This window comes from Egretta garzetta, unplaced genomic scaffold (genome assembly GCF_000687185.1).
Source record: "Egretta garzetta isolate BGI_Z169 unplaced genomic scaffold, ASM68718v1 scaffold46, whole genome shotgun sequence".
Taxonomy (NCBI): domain Eukaryota; kingdom Metazoa; phylum Chordata; class Aves; order Pelecaniformes; family Ardeidae; genus Egretta; species Egretta garzetta.
In genome coordinates, this window is record NW_009260268.1 from 4,269 (window position 1) to 19,525 (window position 15,257).

The following is a 15,257-nucleotide window of genomic DNA, read 5'->3' on the forward strand; positions in this document are numbered from 1 at the left end:
CAGAACAAGTACAGTCATGTTTTCGGTATTATGGTGGTGCTATAATGTCTACTAGGTTAACTAAACCTATTCCACACATTTTCAGAACATTTTTCAAGAGAAAACAGATTATTTTTGAAGAATGTTTGAATTTTTTTAACCGAATTTAGGTATATTCCATTCTGTCCCTCTCTCTAGATCAATATGCATTCAACAATCAAAAGATACTTGTGAGTGTGTGTGTACACATATATGCATAGCCTGCATATCTTTCTACACCTGGGAAATAATCTGGTTCTCTATGTCACTAATTCCTATATGAAAGATAAATTAGCCCATTACAAACTCCCCAAACTGGTACAACCTGGAAAAAGGGCAACAGTATTTACAAAGTGAGTTTATATTTTTCTTTCTGGTTTAGGTGACATTAGGTGGGGCTGATTGATAGTGTTCAGTGCCAAAAAAAGCACATATGTGTATCTCAAAGTGCCTTTTAATGAGATTACCTGATTCTATACCTTAAAAAAAAACTTGTTTAAATGAGAAGAAAGAAATTTTGATATGTGATATTTTTATCACTTTTACAGTAAAAGGTTTTGTTCTTTCTCCTCCTGGATTTTGTGAGGTTAAGCCTATGAATCCAGTTTCTGTGTGATTCTAAATTAATTTCAGACAAGTTGGAGATATTTAGTGGGTTTTACGCTTCTAAGGACTGAGAATCTGGTATGATCATGATCCCACACACTAAAGACAATTCAACCACAGAGTTTATAGTATGTTTTAAAACAACAGACAACCAATATTTTGTACGTGATGAAGGAAGAGAATAACACTAGTTGGAACAGACTTTGATAAATGTGTTATTTTCACAAATTATAGAGTTACAAGATGTTAAAAATATGCTGAAAAAATTCTCTGCCTCAGTAATGTCTATTGACCTATTTGAATTATGTAAAAGAATGAGTGTTCTTCATAAAGAAGGAGGATAGCACAATGCCTTTTATTATCATTGGATAGTCTATTCCTGAATATATTTATTTATTTTATTTTGTAATTTTTGCTTTTACAAGTAAACCTGGTTATTCCTTTTTATTTAATTCATGTTGGTCTTCTGTAGGTAGAAATATGTTCTCTTGAAATTGGTTATGTAGGGGCTTCCCAGGTATAAGGTACAAAAGTCAACTCTCTATATGTTGAATCAGAGGTGGCCAGTAAGCACAAATCGCACCGCTAAAGCTGGAGCCTTCAGGTTTCCTTTTGGCAGTTTTTTCAAGGTCATTTTTTTGCAGTGTTGGGCCTGTGGATGGAGCATTTGTTTGCTTAAAGTTTTCAGAGTACCTTCTACACATGAAAAACGAGGGTGGATCTTGGCACCACTGTGGGTTCTTTTTCCATATCTGTTTTGGCCTTTTTTTAGTTTCTGGGATCTAACTCAAAGTTACTAACCACATCTGGCATCTGAAGCAGAGAAAGTTCAAGGCAGGATGTCTCAACAGCCAGCAAAGATGTCAAAAAATTTAGAGTAACTATGTGCAAATTCAAAACCTAGGAATCTAGGAATCGAGACAAATCAAATATTGCATGACTAAATGTAATCCAATGAAGTTAAGACACACAGATTATTTCATGCTGATTCACTTAAGCGTATGACTAACCAGGAAGCACTAACCTAGTAGCAAACTCAAAAGGCAGAGAGAGCTAGAGAAATCAGCAAAATCGGAGAAAATATCAGTAACTGGGAAAATACTTTGCTCAACACCTTTAATTTATTGCACAAATTCATTGCATAGCTTCCTTCTATTGCTCTGAGAACAAATAATCAGCCTAAATAATCAGAGATGTGTCTATACTAGCCTTTTGACCTATCCCTTTCAACTGTTATTATTAGTGGGGAAGCAGTCCTCGTGGTAGCTGATATAGTACTCCTAGCACCAGGCACTCTTGGCATGTCTGACTGCAGATAACGTGGGGCGTCAAAGGTGGTACTAACTTTCCCATGGTAGACCTCTACAGTTTCTCATAGTATTGGAATTTTTCTAGTTTAAATCAAGGCTCACAGAGTTTCAGGCCAAGATCCACAGAAGTATTAAAGTGCCAAAAGTGGATCTGCAGATGGTTTAAGCATCTAAATCCAAGACTGAGTCTCACTCCTCTAACGCTGAAGATTCCACTCTTTTCAGTGACTGCCACCTTGTTAGGATTAAGACTGGTGGCTGTTTGAAACTTAAATCTAATCAGTGGTCTGAAAATCAACGTTTCTCTGCCCAAGTATTTGCCTGTCCTGCTTCACATTAACTTCAGACAAAATATGGTTGGTTTGGCCACTTTCTTTAAATTTACAGGGTGGGGAGGAGAGATGACCTGGCCCCTGTTTTGTCCCTGAATGATTAGGGACATCTAATCCTTGAATGATTAGAGCACTCACATAGAATATGGAGCTAAGGGGTTCAAGACTTTCCACAAAATGAATGAACTAAAATCCACACCTCCCTAGAAGTGTCTTAACTGCAAGTCTGTGAGGCTGTACGGTGATACTCTTTTGGTATGGGGAACTGCCCTTGTGAAACCAGAGCACTTTCAGTAGTGCTTCCTGAAGTATACCTGTGTATTTTAAACTAAACACACATTTTATGTAGCTGCAGAAATGGCCAGGCTTATCTGGGGTGTTTTTGTTGTTTATTTTTTTTTAAGCTTTTAAGTTAAAATTTATACCAACATAGTTCACTTAAACTCTAAACTAAATAATGCCTTGCAAAGGCTGCTTTCTCTCTCTGTGGGGAGTAAAACAATCCTGAAATTATCAACTCCAATTAGAAAATCCATCTTGTCATAACTGGGGATTAATTATCACATCTAGATATTGCTAAAATAGTTTTCAGGAAGAGCACAGAATGAAATAAGAGGGAGAGATGAAGAAGTAAAATAGAAAGATCTGTGAGTCTATTGACTTCCTATTTGGGATTGTTGTTTGTTTAACCTAGAAGTTGTATCAGCAGGAGATGTCACTTATCATATTAACTAGTTGTGACTGGTGTTTAAAAAGGGGTTTTTTGGGGAGAAAAATGAGGTAAATAAATACAGCTCAGTATCAGCCTACTTTGAGACAACTGTTCTCTCCATTTGTTTTTTCTGGAATCAGGCAATGTTTTTTCAATTTCCAGTGCCATAACTGTGGAAGGCACGTGGAGTCAGAACTAATGTAGAAGAAGAAAACCAGAACTAGAGAGAAAAAGACAGAAAATGAGAAAAGGAAATAAACACACAGTACGTGGTAACTACAATTTAGTAAATCATAAAGGTGAAATACAGATGGAGTATCCTCTGATAGGGAAGTTGCAACTAAACATCTGTTTCTTCCAGCAAGTAAACATCCATTTCTTCCAAATTTCCAAAGAAAAACAGATTTGTGTCTTATGCCCAGATGTTTAAGAAACCAGACTATCCAAATATGTCAGAAAAGATCAACTTCATATTCAAACTGCAAGAACTTAGTTTGTGTGTTTATAGATTGTCTTTAGTACAGTCACTGGCAAATAAACAATAGTCAACAAAAATGCAGATTTATCCCTTATAACTATTTTTTTCCTTTACTTCAGAGACAACAGAAAGTATATAATGGGTTTTGTCTACATGTACTAATGGAGAAGGCCAATATCCTGACTTTTAAACAGTGGCTATTCTGGTGTGATCTTCTGTTCCCTAAGAATTCTTGACAGAAAGCATCAAAACAGTTATTGCTTGCAGGTCAAGTACTAAATCTTTGATCTGCACTGTACTGGGTAATATACCCTTTCTTTACTTCAGTTTAGAGAAAATAATGGGGAGGATTCTGCTGCTTAAATGTAGGTACCCACATAATTTTAGATGCTTTAAGTAATCTTAGATACCCATTGACAGATACGACATAGGGCATTCAAGAAACTCAGATTTTCTGGAGCAGGGGTGAAAACATAACCATGAACATAACCCTGAGACACAAGGCTGCCCTAATGCAACATGTGGAGATTTCCTGTAAGTAATTTCTGTGTGGCATAAAGACTGTCATATCCTGTTGATAGTCTTAGCAATCCTGAGATCCAAGAATTACGCTGAAGTGACAGAGCGTATAGGCACATGTGTTTGTGTGTCATACGTATGTGTAGGTAGAGACAAAAAGTTAATGAGTTCATGGTAGTGTGAGATGTCTGAGATAACATAAATGATTAATTCTCAGTAATTCTCAATACATTGTGCAGTAATTTTATATTCAGCTTTGTGCTCTCTCATCTCAGAGCAACTCATGCTAAAGGCATCCTAGTCTTGGAATAATATAAGGTGATAAATCAAAAATAATTTAAATATTTTGTCTGTCATACCAGGATGTTTACAGCCACAGAGTATGAAATGAATTATTACCTCAGGATGACTCCAACAAGATATTATAATTGTATTTGAAAGATGGAAGATTTAAAAAAATGTTGCCTCTGGCACATGAGAGTCTGTTATTCATTTCAGTTTACTTAATGGATTCATCACTAGTGTTTAATTTAGCTGTGGTGCCTATATGCCAATGGTTGCTATATAGATTCTTTAGTACACAAGTATAATCAAGTGACTATTCACTTATGTATCTTTAGCAGGATTTTAGCTCCTCAGTTTGTTCCTAAATGCTGACACCATTGTATCACCTTTGAATAGAGGGTGGATTTTTCAGGCAGCCAGAGGATACTCTGAAGATCAGATCTCTGAGTTCTTATGAATCTATTCTGAACTTTGCAAAAAAGTTTTCACTGAAGTTGGTCCAAATTTTTCATGAATGGCATTTTTCCACAGAAAATACTGGTAAACTGAAGCCACATCATTTGTATTGGCTTCAGAAAAATTTCCAATATGCTGCTCGAGCTAATTGAAAAATGTGTTGCCTTTTTGGTACCATGTGGCTTTACTATTTCATTCTGGTTTGACTTCAGAAAGTTCTAATTCTGTTACACGTTATTGCATGTGTCTGTTCACTATGTGAGTTCACACTGATGGTACATGTGGTTTGCTTTAGCAAACTGAGATAACACTTGAAGGCTGCCCCTTACTGTAGTTGAAAGTTTGTCCACTTGAAACTGTGCCTGTTTACAGTCGTGCAGGGAAGGGACTGCCCAGAGGAACAGAAGTAGAAGCAGCAGTCACTGAAGAGGATTCTCTAGAAGAGCAGGATGATTGCATACATAAGTATACTTTTTGAATGATGAAAAAGAGGATTGGGAGTTATTAATTTTCCTAGTCTCCAGAAAGGAAGGGAACTATCTCTGATAATGCAATATTGCTGCTTGATCTGGCAACCTCACAGTTCCCAAAGCCACAAGCTGTGTTTATGGTTCTAGGAACAGCAGTACAGGCTGTTCACAGGCAGCAATCCTCTAAGCAGTACTTCAGAAGGAGAAAGAGAAAAAAGTCCTCTATTTCTGGAAGCTTGCTAAGTGGGACAGCTAATCTGGAATTTTTGCAACATGAACCCCAACAATCAGTGAATATGAATTAGCTTAAGCCAAACTCTGACCTTGAGGCACAGCCCGTCACTTTAAGAATGTTGTTTGTGTGGAAGAAAAGCATCCCTAATCAGTCTAGGATTACCTGAGATAACTTCTCCAAAGTCTGAGCAGTTGCTGGCCATTTCCCAGAGATTACCAATTAATTCTGTAACAGTGGTCTGTTTTCAATTCTGGAAAGAATGTTCTTTTTTTCTTTTCACAGCACATAGCCAGAGGAGTTCCCTACTAGGAGATCAAGTGACTTATTACTTGGTAGAGACCATCTCCACTTGTAATTGTTGAATTCTGTCAGTTTTTGAACCCAACACTACTGAATGGCAGTATGGCCGTTCGCTGGCTGTGCAAAGGTTTTGGCTGTGATCCCCAAAGGGTGGGGACATTAGGCATGATAAAACAAATTAAAAACAATCACAGAACAAATATGTCCCGGAAGGTTACTTCAGGTGAAAAGCAGGCAAGCACTGTGTCTGCTAGCGCTCTGAATGTAACACATACTGTTGCTTCTCATGATTTCATCAGCTCATTCCAGCAGCATGGCTCAACAGACTTTAGCAAGTCTTTTCAGAGGCAACAAAAATATCATTGCAAACACCCCGGAGACATGAACTTGGCCATGTAATGTGTGTGGATGCTGACCACAGTTATGCTTTCTCCTTGGGAATAGAAGAGACATTAGATCCTTTGTTGCTGATGGTGTCTCTTTGGTTAAGAAGGGCAGTCGCCAGGCTCTGTACTACCATGAGAAGAGCACTACTGTGCAGAGATGATGTTGGCAGAGCACAACTGATCACCTACCGTGCCAACAACTGTCTGTAGATTAGTACGGCCTCTTGGATCAACTAAATAAAGACATACGGTAAGGAGAACAGGTCCCAGAAGAACGGTTTACCAGGTAGTGCATTTGTAACAGATGAAGAACAACACACTCCCAATAGCCTCTATGGAAAAGCACAGTGTCAGGAATGAGTGATCCTGAGAAGCTTCTGCTGAGATTTTGGAACATGATAATAAAACTTCATAGGGAGTGCAAAATTATAACTTTTAACACGACAAATGAGAAGTTTCCTAAAATGTATGTACACCTATTTTCCAGGTGGATGATGTTGCTTTAAAACCCAAAGTGAGTCATGTTATTTGTTCTTCTAGCAAGCTGGCATTTCGGTGCATTCAGGAGCCAAAACACTAATGCATCTGTTGCTACTTCCTTTCTTTCATTAGTAAGTAGCAATGCAAGGGACAGAAAGTCCAAAAAACCCTGACAGACATTGCCAAAATCTATGTGTGTTCAAGAGAGTATCTGCATCAGACAGCATTAGCTTTTAAATTTTCTACAAAACCCACACTGAAATATTTTCCTGTATCTTGAGCAACATATGCCTCTTCTTTTTAATCCTGTGGATGGGACCATTGCCTAAAAAGATATGTTCCTCCAACTCTTTTAACCTAGCAGCTCTTTTTCTGGTTTTGACACAATCATATACATGATTGTATGTGCTGCATCATGTAATTACATACTGTCAAGTCAAAGTAAATTCATGCACCACCCTCTAATTGTGAAAATGAAAATAGACACAATTATAAAAATGTTTCAGGAAATAGAAAACCTAAATAAACAAAATTATCATTAAAAAATAACTACAAAATCACTGCTGAATGGTGCAATTGACAACTCTCCATGCTTACACTGTTCTTATGCAAATCACAGGAATGATTTAGTCCAAAAAAAATTAATCTTATGAAACATTCTTTATGGAATTTAAACTTAATTTAAACTTGTTAATACAAATTTAGTCACTGCTTTTGCTCTGTTGAGAATTCAGCTTTAATATGCAATGATAAGCATTTAAAAATTGTGTATAACCCATGTTCTTAAAAAAAGGCTGAACTGAATTCAGCTTTACATCTCTAGCCAAATCTACTTGCTTATAAAAGCACATTTTCTAAGCTAGGACAAAGGACAGATAACCTCCAACACCTTGCAGAACTGTACAGAAAATAACAGGAACTAAACTGTCTAAAATTGAAAACACAGTTCTTGCTATTTGAGAAAATGTTCATAATTAACTTTTCAAAAAAGAAAGCAGTGGCCCTCTTTGAGGAAGTTAGGAGTGTGATTCATTGGGGGATGGCTGATGCTAGAAGATACATTTTGGATTGAAAGCATCCCAGACCACAATCAAAGGGGTTGCATACTAAGGAAGCCAGACAAATTGATGCGACAGTTCTGAACAAAAAGCCTTTGAACAAAAAAACATGGTAAACACAGAAGGTGTGGTCAATGTAAAAGCAGAATGTTTCTTCAGTGATGTGAAGAAACTGAAGAAAAGATCCAGGATTTGCTCTGGGAGACTAAAGTGTAAACTTCATCTAGTATAAACTGTCAAAAGCAGTCATCCTTATGTAGTATATATTTTGCCCTTAAATTTGCATGAATCCACAAGAAAACACAGTCTTCTTGTTTTTAAATTGCTGTTGTTGGCCAAATTCTAGCTGATCAGCTGCAGTTTTTGAAAGAGCTGAAGGCGGCGCCTGAGGTATAACTCCATAATAGATAATAACACAATAACAAAATTCCATACACAATCATATCAAAAGGCCATTTTGATATAAGCAACAAGGCACTGCAGAATGGTTCTTTTCCTGTTACACACATAAGGAGCTAAAAAGTAAGGTAAAACTTAGGTCAGACTCAAGCTTGGAGTTCTCCTTTAAAAAGCAGTTATGCGTCCCCATGTGTCAGATAGTGCTTCCAAGTGAGAGGGTCATTCCTCGGCCATTAGGCAGACCTGGAAGTTTCTGTCAAAGTTTCAAAATATACAGCTGCAAGAAGTTGCAGTGACTAAGATATGGAAAAGGAAGCAAAGAGTAGGTTCTGTTTTGTTGTTTGCTGGATTGAAATGAGCTTGATCCTTACCCCCCCCCCCCCATTTCTTAGCAAAACACTTTGTTCAAAAAGAATGCGTTCCAGGATTTGTCAGAAAAGTGCAAGAAAGGAACGAGTGTATTCACAAAACCAGTGGAAGGTCATGTTTTCTCTTGCCAGGCAGCTAGGGTATTCAGACATAGACTCAGGGGGCTGGTGTTCTGTTCTGAGAGATTTTGAAATCATGTCCTTTACCTCCTGAAAGAGCATCTTGACTACCTGGGTGCTGAGTGGCTGTCTTAACTACTCCTGTTATGGTCCATCTTAGGGAAACTACAGAAAGAAAAGTGTGAGACACAAAAAATGGGAAGGAGAAGAGTGTCTATTTTTTCACTGGAACATTCACCATAAAAATGAGGCACCTTGATTCCCATTTCACTGCAGTGTTTTAATAACTATTGTTTGCAAAGACGGGTTGAATACACCTTCCACTGCTAAGGATGTTCATTTAAGAGCTGGGAATTACAAACAGCAAGTTATGAAGTAATTTTTTACAACTTCAATCTCAAGCAGCCTTCTCTACACACGCTGGCACTTATTACTCATATGTTCAAATTTTGGGAAATAAAAATTGTATTTCTTTTCATCCTTTCCTTATTTCTAAGGTATGAAAGCATGCAGAATTTTTTAAAAGTTCTCTGTATTCATTATTTTGGTATTTAACAACCCCCCCACCCCCCACCCCAACTTAAGACATTTTACTAGAAAAAAGAATCTGCCACTGTGGATTGACTTACAATATTTGTTTATATTTCTCTGCACTGGGATGTTGCTAAGTCTGTGTTTTCTCTCTCTCTCTGTCTCTCTCTTAAAATGATTATTATTGTATGAGCAAGTATTACGCTTAATCCTGTTGTGGTTAAATGAGAAGATTTAGCAATTTCATTCCATGCTTTAATCTTTAACTGTTCTTACCCATGCATGCATGTCTCTTGCTACTGTTTGATCTGTCCAGATGAAATTTGGTCCAGAAAGTCAACTATGTGGGGTTTCATCAGGGGATATGAGCACGTGATTTGGAGGCTGATAACAAAAAGATTCACTGTCTATTTCCATCTTCTCAGCTGGAAGTAGTTAAAGAGGACAAATATAAGGTATTATTGATGATCACGGCATGGGTGTAAATTGCTAAATGGGGTGGAGCCATGAAAAAAGGCAAATGTGACTTTGAAAAATTCCTCACCAGGAGAATTCCAGGAGGAGAGCCACGGAGTGGATTGATGGTGCTAGGCCTTGGTGTACAGTCATCTGGGATAGCCAAAATTCCAGTCACAGACATGCAAAAAAATGATCTGAAACTAGTCCATTTACAGAGAAGGCTACTCGGGTGACAGAAGGAATGGAGAACCTGACTCATGAGAGGAGGTGGAAGGGTGTGACTTGTTTAACTTTACAAAAGGAAGGCTGAAAGGGGATAAGATAGCTCTCCCCAGGGATAAACACCATGAGGGAAGAGATCTGTTTAAGTTAAAGAACAATGTTGGCACAAGAACAGATAGATATAGGCTGACCCTGAAAAATCTTGGACTGGATGTTAAAAGAATATTGCTAACTATTAATAAAGTGTTCTTCAAGTAGTCACAGCCATCCTGCAAGGATGACCAGCGTACACCTGCACCTGAAGTGAGGGGATTTACATCTCCAAGTGAGGATGGATAGCCCAAAAGAAGCAGAAAGCCTAGCCCTGTAGCTGTATTTCTCTAGCACCAGGTTTTTTCCCTTTAAACTTGGTTTACTGAATGAGTCTAACGTGTTGCTTTTATTTGCAAGAGTTCAGGTGTAAAGACTCTTCCAAGCGCTCTTCCCAGTGCATATTCGCAGCATGGGTTGCCATTAAGCTTCTAAAATTGAACTTATAGAAGTTGAATTCTTCTGTACGGTGATATATTCCGATTCAAGAGCAGGTTGCTGACTTGATGCAGCATTTACTTGCTGATCTGCTACTGATCTGCCATGTGTATCAGATCATAACAAATGATCTTAATAGTCCCTTCTAGGCTTAAGGCCCATTAATCTACAGGTGACCTGACCCAAAGTTCACTGGAACCCAGGGGAATCTTCCCATGGTTTCATTGGTATTTAGAGTTAATAAGCACATTTTTTTAAAACAGCAAATTATTTTTGCCAACACGGATTCTGTGAAGTGTCAGCTATAAAAGGTGCCATCAAGCTTTGTTATGACATTTGCAAAGAGAAAGTAAAGAGGCTTTGAGAAATTTCATCACTTATAATAGATTATTTACTTTTGGCTGTCATTAATGAAAGATTTAGAGCTCTGCCCAAGTTACATTGCAGAAGCACATTAGGGGTTATGAACTTAAAAACACCTGGGTTTTTTATGTAGTAGGCTCATAGGAGGTGTACTGTCATGTTGTAATGTTTCTGTATGCTGTAATGTTTTCCTTGCAGGTAAAGCCTCTCTGCTCTGCTAACACCATTATACTGAGGAAAAATAAACCCAGCTATCGAAGACTTTTTGTAAGAAATCTTCAGTTTTCTACAGAACCAGCATATAGGGGCAAACACTTGGCATAAAAAAGCTAAGATAAGGTCTACTGAGAACAGTACAGTTAGGTAAAAGAAAAGAAAATGCTTTTCTGGAAGAAAATAAAGGTTAAAGCCTTTAAGTTACCAGCTTTTCCTGAATTAATGTATCATTGAGGTCTTAGTAATTTTTTTTTAACTCAGGGTTGAATAGCACTTTCTAAAATTTAAATTCTGTCCTTGCCCTAGGTGATTTACAATCCAGAAAACATTAAGTTGAACATAAACCAATGGTTAAAGAAGCAAAATAAATTTAGGTTCTTACCAGGTTCAACATAATTTTTAGAGTGACAGCAAGTAATTAATGCTTGATTTGTCTTGCAAGGAATAGCCTATTTTCAAAAAGCCTGTTTTCACAAAAAGTGGTAAATATTTTTACTTTCTTTAAAAAATATTGCAGTTTCTTGGTCCAGATGATAGTTCAATGATCACAAGGACTATCTTGTTTTGCTAGAAATGTGTGCCTCGCATTTGACTTGGTTTGGTTTCTAAAAATGACAGCAACTTTTCCTGTGGCAGGCATATTTATATCTCTCCCATGCAGATTTGTTCATGTTTAATAAGGTACAAACTGATTCCGTACCTTTTCTCAAAGTTTGAAAACCTGTATGGTCTGGATTTTCTCCCTGGCCATCTATTTACATGGAAACCACCTCCACCTTTCTACGAGATTTGCTTACAATCTGCCAAACAGTTCAAGAGCTATTAGGAGAAACCAAACCGCCAGAAAAAAAATACACTGACAACACATTCACATTAAGTTTTGTTTCCATGGAATATTATATTAAAAATTAAAAGAAATGCATTGAAATTATTGTCTGTTGTCCTGCTTTCTTCTGACAATGCACTAGTCACATCGATAGTTGTTTTAATAGCCTTTTATACATATTTTGAAACTGTAAAATAAACTCGACAGCAAAAGAGAAGTTACCTGTAACCTTTTGAAATGGAAAACCTTAGATCTTTAAACATTTTTTATTATAGTTTATCACCTGACTACTTCTTGTTCTCACAGAAACTGGGAGCCAGAGTTGGAGAGCAGAAGAAAGTAAGCAAAGGAAAGATGGTAGGTGAAAATCAGTTTGAACTGCTCAGTCTTCAGGGAATGAGCATTTGCTGAGTGGCAAATTGAAAAACAGTGTACACGTCCTGTGGGGATTTGGAGTTTGTAGTACACATAGGCACAGATGTGAATTTGCTAAGGGGGAGGAAGACTATTTCCCTAAGACATGAAGCCACCAATTTGCCTGCTGCTGAGGTGACACCTCATGTAATCCCAGTGCTATGCTGTGACTTCTGCCTGATGCTTGACCCTCCGCAAAGATAAATGGAGCAAAAATGGGATGATGACAGCTTGTGAGTAATGCTTCTCTTTTCTCTGCTGCAGACTGGCTAGCATCATCCAACATAAACAAGTCTCTAGTCATGTAACTTTCTCCACTCTTCACATTAGGGTTACATATAACTTTAAAGCTATAAATGTTTTAAATAAGCTCATTTTATTACTGTGCTTTTAAAAATTTTATATGCTTTTTTTTTTTAAATGCAGATGCTTACCCAAAGATATTTCCAGTTAACTGCTGTACATTCAGCATTTGTCATACATCAAGAAAGTACAGAAAGTCTTCTCACACACTTTAATGGAGATGGTCTTTTAGAAAATGTAGAACTTTAATGATGAAATAGACAATTTTGCTCTTAAAATGGCGAAAGGAGGGATATTCAAGGCAGAAAGTGGAACCTGAGGAAAAGAGTCTTAAGCAGAAGGAACAACTTGTCCAGGATAACTCCTGTTCCCTTCATTGACAGTAGGTGAAATATCCAGCACATATTGTGGTACTTGCTCTCTTATATTCCTGACTGTGCCATGGAAGTAGAGTGTGAACTGGCTTCCTGAAAATGATTTTTTTGGGCTCCAGAAGAAATTTTTCTTTGCATCAAAATTGACTGGTGCACAACATTTTGTCTATCTTATTTTGGGGTGTGTGTCATGAAAAAGAATTAGTAAGAGTAAGAAAGAGAACTAAGAGGATGGAAAGTTTGTGATTCTGCTGCAATGTGCAGCCAGAGTCCTCTGGGAAGAGCTCTGAGGGGTTTCATGTGACCTAGCAGTGTCTGTTGGATGCAAGAGCCTAAGGGAAGTGAGACCTGAAGTTTGATTAGCTTGAGTCTCCCCACACGTGCTCTTATGCTTCCTTACATGAGAAGTGAGAAGCTTTACAGAGGAACTAAATTATGTAACTTCAGCTGAAAAGCATCAGGTCTGAATTTTGGCACACAGACATTTCTCTGGGACATGTTCACTATGCAGGCTGAAAATTACCTTCAGTTAAGCCAGTAAATGGCAGCCTCCATTTCAAAATTCACCCCAAGTATCCTGATTTACAAGGTAATTTATTGCTAAGAGTCACGCTGAAAGGTGTTCACTGGCAGAGGCAAATGCAAAACAAATACAGAACAAGTGTGCTAATAAGGCAAATGGTAGACAGACAAACTTTTAAGAGCTTCCTGTTCTTCCCTGAGATCTGGTAGAACAAGCTGTAACTCTGGCACCTGCCTTGTGCTCTGTGTGTCTTCTCAGAAAACTTGCCATCTGATAAGCCCTGAAGCAAAGAAGCAGCTGTTTTCAGGCCTGCAACAGTGTTTAGAGGGCTGCTAAGCAGTTTCCTATTTCAAACAGGTTTTTAAAAGGCAGATTGATGCAGAATATACTGTTCAGATACATGCACAAGCTATCTCAAACATTTTAGTATCTTAGTATTCTTAGTGTACTGTTCAGATACATGCACAAGCTATCATCTCAAACATTTTAGTATCTTAGTATTCTTAGTATCTTAGTATCAGTAATTTTTCAGTTTAGGGTAGATCAGACAGATCAGTAGCGATATTTAGACCAAAAACCCCCAGAAGCCTAAGCAGTCACCACCAAGTGGATTACTTGCTGTTAGGACTTCCCTGAGACTGTGCAGAGGAGGTCCCAGATCACCAGTGCACACCAGTCACTGGACATTGCGGGAAGTATAAGGAATGGGCCTAACACTGGTATTACTTTAAAAAAAAAAAAAGTAATTGATTTGTTTTCAAGGTAGGAGCCACATTTTGTAACTGTCCTGTTGCTTCCGTATGCCTCCGGAGACTATCCATGCCTGTCTGACACTGCTCTTCCACCGAGGGGCTGTGTTTGTAAGTTGTCCGGCCAGGGGCGACCCCCACCCCTTACCAGCCCCTGTGGCACTGGGGCTAAATGAGAATGGCCTGTCAGCTCACCACGGCCCCCTTTTTGGGTCTGCCTCACCCCTGCATGTGTACCCAGTAAGTTTCAATGTCAGTGGTTCCCACAGGCCACCCAGCATGGCCCTGTACTGCCAGGGGCTGTGGGGAGAGGTGGCCTCAGAGGTCTGTGGGGAGGCCATGACACGGCCTTGGGATCCACTTCGAGCTGGTGCCTGCCGTGGGGCCCAGCCGGAGGGGTTGCCGCTGCTGAAGTGGCCCCGTCGATGGGCCTGGGGCTGGGGCCTGACCCATATGCTGCATCCTTGTCCCCGTGGCTCTCCCTGAGGCCAGGGCTTTACACGCACAAGCATGGGGTGTTATTTTCATGAGTAAATAATTGCATTTGGTAATCCACGCCTTTTTAAAGTTCTGATCTTTGAGAACAAGTCCTCAGATAACCCACACGTTCAGGTAACTTCTGTAAGGTAAAAAGGAGTGGGTAGGTACTGACAGAAGCACGTCTGTGATCACAGGAGAGCCAGCTGTGGAAACTGGGGAGCAGTGAGGTTAAGGTGGAAGGGGCAGGCTATATGAGGACAGGAGCCAGTGAATGCTGGGAATAAAAAGAAACAGGCTGTCACAGATCAGAGGCAAGAGCAAAAAAGCTCTGCCCTAAGCTTTCGCATATGCTAGAGAGATGTGTTTAATCCACATAGCTGCTGAAAGCACTGGATTTCAGTGGCCAGCTTGGAAGTTACGGATGGGTGAAAATGGTAACTGCAAGTATGCGATCTACCTGTCCTTGCACCCAGCAGCCTCATTGTCAGGAACCTGGAAAAACACTTGTGGTGAAAACTGCATCCCTTCCTGATATGTTTTAGGGACTTTCAAACTTAACATACATTCTAAGTGGTTTCCTATAACTTCAAGATTTCCTGTGATTCCTTATTAGAGTATTTGTTGTTTGTCTTTGCTACTGCTATTCTGGTACCAAACATTCATAGAGAACTCTGCTCAGCTGGCCTACCCAGCTAATTTGCTGGGAACACACCCATTCACTGATAAAATCACCCATA